Genomic DNA, 11,822 nt, shown 5'->3' on the forward strand with positions numbered 1-11,822 from the left:
TTGAACCAGGAGAAAATGTTCCTGTGGAAAATAAAGAGGATGGGGCAGGTTATGCTGCACTGGAATCTTTATATAGGTCCATGCAATAATCCTCAATAGTTTGAACCACCCAAGGGTCTGATCTTAAAGATAACCACTCATTTAGACAAAGAGCCCATGTGCCTCATATGGGAGGAAGGCCAAAATTGAAAATCATTACCCAAGAACTAATCCCCTTTGGCTCTGTACCCCCTCTTGTGGAATACTTGGGAACGACGGGGGTAGAAATGGGGTTTGAAGTCTTGATATTACTCTTGCTGAGAGCCTTGATTGTAGGAGCCTCTATGAAGGGGTTGACCCCTTGAGGTCAAACCCTTAATGGCTGGCAAAGCAACTCTTTCCTTTGCCAACCCTGCCAAAAACCCGGTAGAAAAAAACTCTTTTTGAAAAAAATTAGGCCTGGTATACAGTAGCAAAGGCAAAAAAATATTTGCTCATTTCCTTTATAAAGGAATCGCCAAAGAGAAGGCCATTAGATTGGGGTCCCTCTTCCTTAGTTGAAAAGCTTCTCAGTTTACAGTCTAACTTTAGAAAAAGGTTCTTATGTCTCTCTTGGGATATGTAAGCATTTGTTTTGCCGGGCATACAAATAGCATGTTGTGCCCAATTGGATAAAGTGTCAGGGGCTATTTGCTCACCCTCCATTTTGCCTCCTCAGCCAAATCCAGGATTGTGGTCAAGGGACCCATCAGGTCTAAGATTCTGTCCTGGCAATTAGACCAGGCTCTATCAACTGGGTCTTTTTACAAATGTGGAGAAAAATAACATAATTTTACGGTTGATGACCAGGGTGTCAACATTTTTATTAGAGAGGGATGGTTGAGGACTTATTCAGCGCATATCTTAAATAAAAATAAATATTGCCTGCCACACATGCAGATGGAAACCATTCTGAATTAAAACAGGGCTAAACACAGTTTCACCTAAATGATCCACAAGATCATTGGACACTTCGTGAGAGATAACATCATAAGGAAACATTTTATGCATTTTCTCCAGAGGCCAATTAGCAGAAAGGTCGAAAATGATATCAAAATTAGCCCTGAAGTCATCCAAGAAGTCATTTTCATTGTTATCTGTGTCTTGCAAATAAGAAATTGTGAAGGGGGAGAAGGAGAGCCCAGAAAAAGGAACCTTTCTGACAGGAAGACCAGCTTTGTTAGAAATTGCTTTTTGGGAGCACTCTCTGCGGTGCAGCGTGTTACTTTCCATTTTTAGACAGAACATCAGAAAGGCCATGCAGCATCTTGGAAATAGTATTGTGTGTTTCCTGAATAGCTCATTGTAGTTTCCCCTTGGTTAGCCTAACAGTGCTTATTATGGGCCTCATTTTCCTTTGCACCTGTTACTATATAAACACTTTTTAGTTTTGTGCCAAATTGTATTTTTACACGGAATCTGCCTATGTTTCACATTTTGTTCTTTTCCTGGGTTTTAGTCTGAACACCACAGACAAGGTCTAACAACAACATTCCTTGTTATTCCATCTGGCCAGGCACCAGAACTCAAACATTACACAAGAATGTAGCCATTGTTTACATGTACACATGTCCTATCATACAGATGAGCCCAAGTGAAAAACACACACATGGAAAGAGAGTTCTGAGAGAAGAGTGCTGCTTCTGCTGGAATGTTGAGCGTTCATCTGTGTATGCTAGGGTACAGGGCCTGCCAGTAAACCCAGCGATCTTTGATATATAACCATTCAGCTTCATTAGCAAGGGAGGAGGTTTAGGTCACTCTGTCCTATAAAATGGCAGGGCTTTTCTTGATATATCAATTATTAACCATGCTAATAGTATTTTTAGGACGCATTTGTTTTCTAATTGTGGAAAGTTAACTGAATTCAGAGCAGAATAATTTAAATACGTTTTCTAATCTTTCTTCTTGTCTCCTGGTTATCTTATTGTAGATGAGTACGAGTGAGAGAGCAAAACGGTGTGTACTTTTACTGCAATCCCTGAGAGGGTTGGGAGTATTGTGTGTTTGGGGTGCCACTTCACTCGTTTCTCTGGTAAGGTTAGGAGGGCAAGCAAGGTACTACAGCTAGTCGGAGTCAGACCCATAGGTACTGAGGTGGTATGGTGCCACAGTCCCTGCATACTGATGTTTCTATGGTTCTAAAATTAGTTCTGTTCTAAGAGCATAATTCAGGCAACAATAGATGCCCCTAAGGTTTTAGAACCATCCAACGCAGAGACAGAAACTGCCTGTTGCACTGAATCTTTGTTAAACGATTTCAAATTCTCTTTCATAGTCTGAGATTCCTCAACTTCAGACATTTCTATTAATGAAAAGTAGGGAAACACTCAATGAAATCATATTATAGGGTTAAACAGTAAAAACAAGGAGCCAAAGGGTTAACTGAACTAAAAAGCAGGCTTCTCATTGAAAGGGAAACTACAGGAGACAGAGGCGTGTGTAGAGGCATGTCAAGGGGCAGGCCGCAAGCTGCAGAATCTCACCTGACTAAAAGTTCAGAGCAAGAGTGCCACACACTAAAAGCAGATGAAGAACTAGGGAAGCCCTCGAGAGAGAAAGCAGAGGAAACAGTACACAGTTGCAACTTGACGTAAAACCCCAGTGGGCGAGGACATCTGAACCGGCCTGAAGCGTTGAGGAGAATGGAGCCCTCATACCGCCATCATGCCAGAAATGTTAATGAATGTTCCAAACAGACACTGCATGCAGGACTGAGCGTCCGCTCAAGAACACAGTATGCAACAACAGTATACACTTGCTTCAGAAATTAACAACCACAACAATAAAATGTGGTGTACATAACACATTTTGAAATAAAATTTGCAAGTAGAGTCCTTATCTTGACCTCGAGGAGCAAGAAAGGAGGAGTCAGGATAGTTATTTTGGTGCTCAATGTCCTATTGTTTATTCCATTCTGATGTAATGTTTGAAGTTTTTTCCCAGGGTTTTCTAGGTATTGTAGGTTTTTCTTTCTTGGCTGCTATTTATATTAAATGCAAGAAAAGACAACATAATATGAGCCTCCCGTCTTGTAATAAAATTCTGTGTGTTTTTTCACTGGTTGCCATTCCAGGCTTCTCTTGGTAGAAGCAATAGGGCCTCTCTGGGACAGAAATGGCAGCATATGTACATCTCATTACCATTTCTTTGTCATGTTGATTACGAAGCTATGGTACAGGTCATTGAAGTAGATACATCAGTTTAAATTTCCATAATCAATAGAGCATGGATAAAGAGAACATGAAATAAATAAAAATTATGATACTGTTCTGATCAAACAGCAGAGCACTGCATTATAAAGGTATGCGCATCATAAACGACAATCAATACATATTGAGACTTAGTCACCAAGAACACAAATAAATGGGAACCTTTTTAAATGTGACCCGAAACTTAGTTTTCTAAATTCCCTATCCTATACTGCTGTAAATTAAACAAAATTAAAATGCAGTACAGTGCGTATGTGCAGGGATGCCTACCAGAAATTAGATTATAATTTACTTTATTGTGTCCTGCATACTGAAAAGATCATACACTTATGATTGCAGATCAAACACTTCCATAATTTGTTTCCTTTAATGAGTGCAGGACCCCATAGAATTACAAAATGGTGAATTTTCTAACTCATATTGCTACCTTCTCTAATGGACTAATGCACTGTGTCTGCAAGATTAGTAGCAAGGAGAAGATAGGAATGGGCTATGTAAGCTTTTCTGTTGCCACTCTAGCTACTTCTGTGGCATTCCAATAAAGGAGTCTCAAGACCAAGAGCAGCACACATTTTAACCACATCCATGCTGGTGACAGAACCACTCCGTTACCAGCCACGGACGCGCTGTGCTGGTGACGGAGTGTTTCCGTCACGGCCCGGCCGCCGCGCCTGTGCTGCAGTGATTTCGCGCCTGCGTGGCGCGTTCTATTGAGCGGGCGGGGCCGTGACGGAACCACTACGTCACAAGCACAGAGCGCCCGTGGCTTGTGACGGAGTGGTTCCGTCACGAGCATGGTGGTGCTGCGCGGCCCCTCTCCCTCCCAGCGCCGCGGTGGAATTACCACCGCGGCCAAGGGGTTAAATATTTGTGAAGGGTGGGCCCCACCGCTGACTGTGGAGTCAAGTCGGGATAATTTTGCAAAATATATATGTTTGTGAGTATGGAGGTGGGTATATAGGTGGGTGAGTTCCTTTGAATAAATGTGGTTATTTGCATATACACTTCTCAAGGCAGCATTACAACCTCCTTAAATATCTCCAAAAGCTCATAGGATTCTTTTTAATACAATAAGTAGTGGCCTGAGGCCTGGTTCGCAGAAATCTTTTATGAGTAGGTGTGAGTTACTCTTGCAGTTCTCTTGGCTTTCTCTTGGAATTCAGGAGTACTATGAAAAAAAATCACACTTACTCTTAGAAAAATCTTTGAGTAGAACAGAAATCACTTCACAAAAAGGATGATCTAGAATATGAAGAGACATTATAGCAATTTAATTATTCTGGCATCCTTGACATGGTTAACCCCTAATGTTTTGACTTCAACCCTCCTGTTTTGCTGACTTTGTTTTTGCTGGTTTTAGGAATTTTCCCACTTTAACACTGTTAACCAGAACTACAGTGTTTGTAGAGTTCACTTACACCCAATTGACTTAGGTTACTTGTAAGTCCCTAATAAAGTAGTACTACATGTGTCCAGGCCTGTAAATTAAAAGATTTTAGTGGGCCTGCACTACTGCTTGTGTCACCCGCTTAGGTAGTCTTTTAACATGTCTCAGGTCTGCCACTGCGGCCTGTGTGTCTGCAGTTTAAAATTGCCATTTCAACCTGGAAAAACACACCTTTTGCCAGGCCCAAACCTTCCATTTATTTATAATATATATGTCATCTCTAGGGTAGACCATGAACACCCTATAGTGCAAATTGAAGTTCATTTAAAATATAGGATGCATACTTTTAAGTTTTACGTGCTCTGATAGTGAAAGCCCCCCCAAGTCATTTTCCACTACTGCAAGGTCTACTTCTAACATAGGATAACATCTGAGTTACCTTATCACATTTAATAATCTGTACTCTCCAATTGGGAGCAGGTAGACAGGTCGAGTTTAATGTCTGAAGAATTGTAATTAAAATCCTTCTTTAAATCGAATTTTTAATCACAATTCGGAAAATGGCACTTTTGTAAAGTTGTCATTTTCTTGTGCTAAACATTTGGGGCCCGATGTAGGTAGGCCGTTACCGATCGGTAACGGCCGAAAATACCGATTTAGGGCCCTTACCGATCGGTATACTGGCATCGAGATGTAGGGCTTAAAAAAAAGTACAAATCGGAGCGAAAACCGAATCGGAATGATTACCGAATGTAAAAGAATCCGATACGTACATACCGAAAATCGGATACAGTACGATTCGGTAACACACCGAATCGGATGCAAACACCGAATCGGTGCATGTACCGAATCGGTAGTGACACCGAATCGGACATAAGCCGATTCGGTGCATGTACCGAATCGGTAGTGACACCGAATCGGACATAAGCCGATTCGGTGCATGTACCGATTCGGTAGTGACACCGAATCGGACATAAGCCGATTCGGTGCATGTACCGAATCGATATTGACACCGATTCGGACATAAGCCGATTCGGTCCATGTACCGATTCGGTAGAGACACCGAATCGGACAGAAGGCAAATCGGAGAACCTACCAATTCGGTAGAATCACCGATCGGGAAAATCCCCGCTTCGGACAGATGGGGAGATGTAGGGAGGCACAGAAACACCGAATTTGGCTCAAAATCGGTAGAATCCACTCGGCAATTACCATGGATTACGATCAGGTGGTAACCAACTCCAACCCATAAAAACAGCCCCAAAATGCATTGCAACTTGCAGGATGGCAGCTTTTTATGTCATAGCGAGGCGGCTACGGCTACAGCAGCAAGGAGAGAGGGAATGGCAAAGAGAGGAGCAGGTATACAGACAGCGTATCACCCTGGTCATGCTGACAGATGCAGAGATCCTACAGCGGTACAGGCTGGACTCAGAGACCATCACAGACCTCATTAGGGACCTCCAACCCCTGTTGCAGCACCCCACCCCAAGGGCACACGCAATCCCTGTGCAGGTGCAGGTGCTATGCTGCCTACACCTGCTGGCGTCTGGCAGCTATCAAAATGTAGTCGCTGTGGCAGGAGGGGTGACCCAGAGCAGCCTGTCAAGGTTCTTCCACAAGTTCCTTGATGCCATGATCCAGAGGATGGCCCACTACATTTCCTTCCCTGCAACCCAGGCAGAACTGGTACAGACCAAAGCAGACTTCTACCAGATGGCAAGATTCCCCCACATCATTGGCTGCATAGACGGCACACACATTCCGATTTGCCCACCATCTGACACAGAATACATCTACCGCAATCGGAAGTCCACTCACACCATCAACGTACAGGTGATCTGCAATGCGAAATGCACCATCACAGACCTGGTAGCAAAATTTCCGGGTAGTACCCACGACTCCTACATTTTCCAACAGAGCGGCATCTATGCACGGCTGATGTCTGGGGAATTTGGAGAAGGATACCTCCTAGGTGAGACACATCATCAGCCCCCCATAACCAAAAACAGCAAAGTGAAATACATGTATGCATGTAAGTAATTTTACCCCTTTTCCTTCTAGGCGACAGTGCATATGCCCTCCGCTCTTTCATTCTCACCCCCTACCTCAACCCCTCTACACCCAGCCAAAGGAGGTATAACCGTGCCCACAAAAGCACCAGGAATGTTGTGGAAAGGACATTCGGCATCTGGAAAAGCAGGTTTAGATGCCTGCACAAGAGTGGAGGTGCAAGGCAGTACACCCCCATCACCTGTTGCAAAATCATAGCTGTCTGTGCAATGTTACACAACCTTGCGGTGAAGAAGGGCACTGAGGTGTAGTTGAGTGACTACGAGGACCATGATGACGACGAAGCTGTGCCACTAACACAGCCAGCTGGGGTGTGTACGCCAAGTGATGGCAGATATAGACGTGAGGAGATAACAGCAAACTATTTCTGAGTGAGTACAAATGCACAGACAGGTGAATGGTTGTGTTGAATAAGCAATTTTTAATACTGTTGCTACACAGTTACTGCACTGATGTGCAACAAAAAAAAGGTGTAATGTCAATGAAAACAAAAGTTTAGGGTCCAGGTTGCCTCACCCGCCCTTGCTAGGCTATTTCTTTGAGCGCTTTGCAGCCCCACTGTGGTGTCCCTCACCCCCTTCAGAATGACCAGCGGCATCTGCGGAGCGCCTGGTGCTCCTGCGTGGCTCTGACGCAGCGCTGGCCGGGCTGCTGCGGCTGCTGCTGTCCCCAGCATCCCCCAGGTCCAGGGCAGGATTTGCGGCAGTGTTAGAGATGATCAAGGCCTCCATTGCTGTCGTGATGCGGGCCATTCCCCTTGTCAACTCTGCGGTATTTTGTGCTAGACTAGACTCCATGTTGGCACCGCGCTGACAGAGTTGTGCCGTTGCTGCAGCAAGGCGGCTCAAGGAGCGGTTCTGCACCCGGGCATCCCGCCTGCGCACCACCTCTTGCTCCTCCATTCTGCCACATAACTGTGTGATGGCAGTGGTTAGCCTGGCTAAACCTGCTACTGCCTCCTTGTTGGAATCCACAAAGGCCTGAAATCCTTTCACCATTTCCCCCATCTGCAGGTTGTGCTGCAGGAGCTGGCGTTGGCATGCCATGATGGATTTCGCCTGCTGCCTTTGGATCTTCACCATATTGCCTTCGAGGCCCCGGAACACACTGGCCTCCCGTGCTGGGTCTGCAGTGGTGGGAATGGCACGGCGCCGGGTACTGCTGCTGCCCGCCTGCTGCGTGGGCTGGGGTGCCACTGGTGGGGGTGTGGTGCTGGCCGGGGCCTGAGCCCCTGCTCCCAGGACAGGGTGTACTGGAGCCACAGTGGCAGGAGCTGGTGTAGGTGGAAAGAGCTCCCTTGTCGGGGAGTTCTCTGGGGAGAACTGCAAGGAGGGTGTGTTTTGCATTTGTGGGGAGTGAAGTGCATCAAAGTCAATTTCCAGGTCTCCCTCAATATCCAGCCCTATGGTGTTTTCCTCCTCCTCGGCAGCCTGACTCGTGCTCGGCCCTGCGAGTGCAGTGGTAGATGGTGCTGCTGCCTCCTTTGGCAGTGTTTGTCCGCCTGATGGTGCCCCTAGGTACAAAGAAGCATTTGTAAATAGAGTGCCGATGTATTACAGTCAGTACAATTAAAGCATTCCACATGTCCTAGCATCTCCGTAGAATGTGTTCCACTGTTTCATGTCTTGTGATTCTGCACTGCCATATTTTGATACCTACTGCTGACTGGATGTACCATGATGCTTGTCTCTTGTATGTTGGTTACAGTACTGTGCTGGGGTTTGGCTATGCATTGTGTCTAATGGGGAGGTGTCTGGTAGGGTGTGTCCTGATGCGCATGCCTCTTACCTGTAGCTGTAGCTCTGGCTGAGCTGTCCAGGGTCCCAATTCCGGTCACGCTCTCCCTCTCAATGGTGCTGGAGACCAGTTCCTCCAGCTCGGTGAGGGGTGGCGCCGGGTTCCTGCCACCACCAGTGACTCCAGCCTGCTTCTGGATCTCTGCCATCTTCCGTTTGGTCAGGCTGCGGATGTCGTAGAATCGCTTCTTCAGCTCATCCAGGGACCTGGGGGTGACACCCACAGCGTTGACCTTCTGGCCGATTTCGCTCCAGAGCCTCCTCTTGGTGCTTTCTGGCACATTGAGGGACAGCTTTCCGAATAGCTGCCGGTGCACCCTCACCACCTCCTCAACCAACACCTGCAGCTCGGTGCTGCTGAACTTAGGCTTCCTCTTCTGGCTGGACTTCTGGCTCTCACTCTGGTTTGCCATCTTGCTCTGAACAGTTCACTACCTCCTACTCCCACTGCTGCTAACTGTGACTGCTCAGCTCAGGCTGGCTCTCCAGAAAGTTCTTAATTGGCTGCACCTGCCAGGGTTGCCACTCCCTGTTTGGGAGGGGGAGCCACCTCATTGGCTGAAGCGGCTCTTACCGAATCGGCTATCTCCGAATCGGATATTACCGATTCGGTGAAATCCGAATCGGTATCATCCGAATCGGATACAGCCGATTCGGTTTCTTCAATGCATTCCTATGGGCTTTTTGGCCATGGGTGTGTTTTCATACCTCCGATTCGGTAATTGCCGATTCGGATTTTTCCGACTCGGCTAATTCCGATTCGGTGGTAGCCGATTCGGCTAGTTCCGATTCGGTGGTAGGCGATTCGGTACTTTCCGATTCGGTCCATGCAGATTCGGTACGTACCGATTCACATTACCGATGCCGACCAATTCCCTATTATTTCGCTGTTTGTTTCCTACATCTCGTTTTCCGATTTCAGAATTACCGATTCGGCCCGCCTCGGTATTTTGGAATCGGAAATTCCCTTTTACCTACATCGGGCCCTTGGTGCCTGTAGCCTGATCCTGGGTCACATCAATAGGTATAGCTGGCAGTTCATCTTTGTGTATTGCTCTCAGACAGTGAGACAAGGGGAAGATAGATGCTGGCAGGATGTGCCACAAATTATGAGGGGGAGGAACTGTCGCCTACCACACTTGCACATCACAAAGGTCCTGCCTGAGAACTCTCAAAAAGAGTGTGTCACTAGTAATTTTTTAGTGTTAATAATTTTTTTTTTGAAGATTAAAGTTTTCTAACCCTACTCATGACCCCCTCAACCCCATCCAAGCTACAATTAATGCAAAATGGACAAGTAGACAAAACATTCTAAGCAGGGGGAAAATCCTGACATCTATAACCCTTGACAATCTGTATCACATAAAAAAATAAAGACCCAGGATCACATTAAGCCCCAATATCAATCCAATTGTGTTAGGGGAGTCTCCCCCTACACAATAATACCATGTATCATTACAACTTGCCATACCCTTCCACTCTCAGAATATGTCTCCAGCCATTCCATCATTGGGGCCCAAATTTGCAGTCCTCTTTTCCGAGATCGTCTACCTTTTGGGCATAAACTGCCCTTTCTATATGGTAAATAGAAATAAGCAGTACCAGCCATTGATTAAAGGAAGGAGGGGCAGGATCAAGGGAGCTGTTGCAAGAAATAACCTGAACACCACCATGGAGAGGAACATAAACGATTGAGCCAAATGGGGGGATTTTAGCTTTTTTTACCCTTAATTGAATCAATTGGGGAGTGACCACAATCCCCAAGCCCAATTTAACTTCGAGTAATTGGCTCATGTCCCTCTTCAGGTTCCACAAACACGGGCATTCAGCAAAGATATGGATTAGATCCGCCCCATAAAGCTGACACCACAGACAATTAGTTCCAGATACTTCTCCCATTTCCTAAGTTTAGCAGGTGTAAAATAAAGATTAAACCAGGTTTTGTAGTGTTGGGCTTGCAGATTCGCAGACAGAAGAGTTGAATAGGACAGACCTAAATAAGAGAGGCTATCCCCATGTGAATTGCCCCCTGCAGACAATCGGTATGCTTGTCCAGGTCATCCCCCATCTTATCATTTAACATCTTATAAATAGCCCCGCTTGATCAGTTTCTCTTGGTTAGCAGATCTAATAAGTTGACCCTACAAAACCCCTCTCGCCCCTCTCGCCCCCTCTTTTTCCTTATAAAGTCCCTGATCTGCAGAAATTTAAAAACTCATGATTCCCAAGTTTAAAGTTATTCTTAACAACTTCAAAGGTAGTTAAACCTTTATAATCACAAAAATCCCCATGAATAAATGGGCCTTGCTGTTTCCAACGCCTAATATGCAAGTCAAGAAATATATCTGTCAGGAGGGGGTTATCTTGAAGAGGTGTGTAAAAGCTAAGACGGCTGTTCCCAATTTTTTTTCCGGACACTAGACCAGAGTCGGTATGCTATAAAAGTGTCTTAAATTTAACTTTTTTTTATAATATCCTAATTATAATTGCTGAAACAGGCATTCTCGAGCCTCATCACCAATTGCAACTTTAACATGAATGAGTAGCGTTCCTAATACTTTCTATAAAGCAGTTGCAATTGCCGAGGCCCAATAATACAAATGGAAATTTGCTACTGCCCAACGCCGTAAGTGTTAAAAATGTCAGCGCCCTCTGAGGTCTGGCATAGGCCCAGAAAAATCTCCAGATCATTCTGTCCAAGGCCTTAAACCAGGTATTATTCACCTCAAGGTGTATGGCCCTAAAAACATATACAATTTTGAGTAAAAACATAATTTTACTTAAATTGGACCTCTCAATCAGGATGAAATATAAGATTATTCGACATGTGCAGTTCCATCTTAGTTTTACTAATCAAAGGATCTAAGTTATACTCTACAATTGTATCTGTATCTGCCGTAATATTAACCCCCAGATATACCACATTCTGCACCACCCACCTATCATCAAATCATTAATCCTTTTAATATATTCCAGCCCCAATCACTTTTTTCCCAATATTGCCCATAGGTATGTCATACCTCTGGGCAATATTGGGAGACCCTATCAAAAGCCTTCTCGGCATCTAGAAGTATAATGCCATAGGGTCCCCTGGGATCTTAGCCACATCAAATAGGGTAGTGACCCTCCAAATGTGGCCTGTTGTTCCCATCCCGGGGAAAAATCTGTGTTGTATGGTGGAAACAATCTTAATTATACCAGATAACCGCTTATCCAAAATTTTGACATGAATTTTAGTATCACAGTTAATTAAAGTAATTGGCCGGTATGATCCCAACCCCAACACAGATTTACCCTTTTTAGGAAGCACCACAATATTGGCGGGCGGAACCCTTT

At 45.1% G+C, this 11,822-nt stretch overlaps 1 pseudogene; it reads right to left on the reverse strand.

The window, feature by feature from the left end:
• Window positions 1-206: 206 nt before the first annotated feature.
• On the reverse strand, window positions 207-1,251 carry LOC144828126 (uncharacterized; annotated as a pseudogene).
• Window positions 1,252-11,822: the final 10,571 nt, after the last annotated feature.

This window comes from Lissotriton helveticus, chromosome 4_1, assembly GCF_964261635.1.
Source record: "Lissotriton helveticus chromosome 4_1, aLisHel1.1, whole genome shotgun sequence".
NCBI lineage: Eukaryota > Metazoa > Chordata > Amphibia > Caudata > Salamandridae > Lissotriton > Lissotriton helveticus.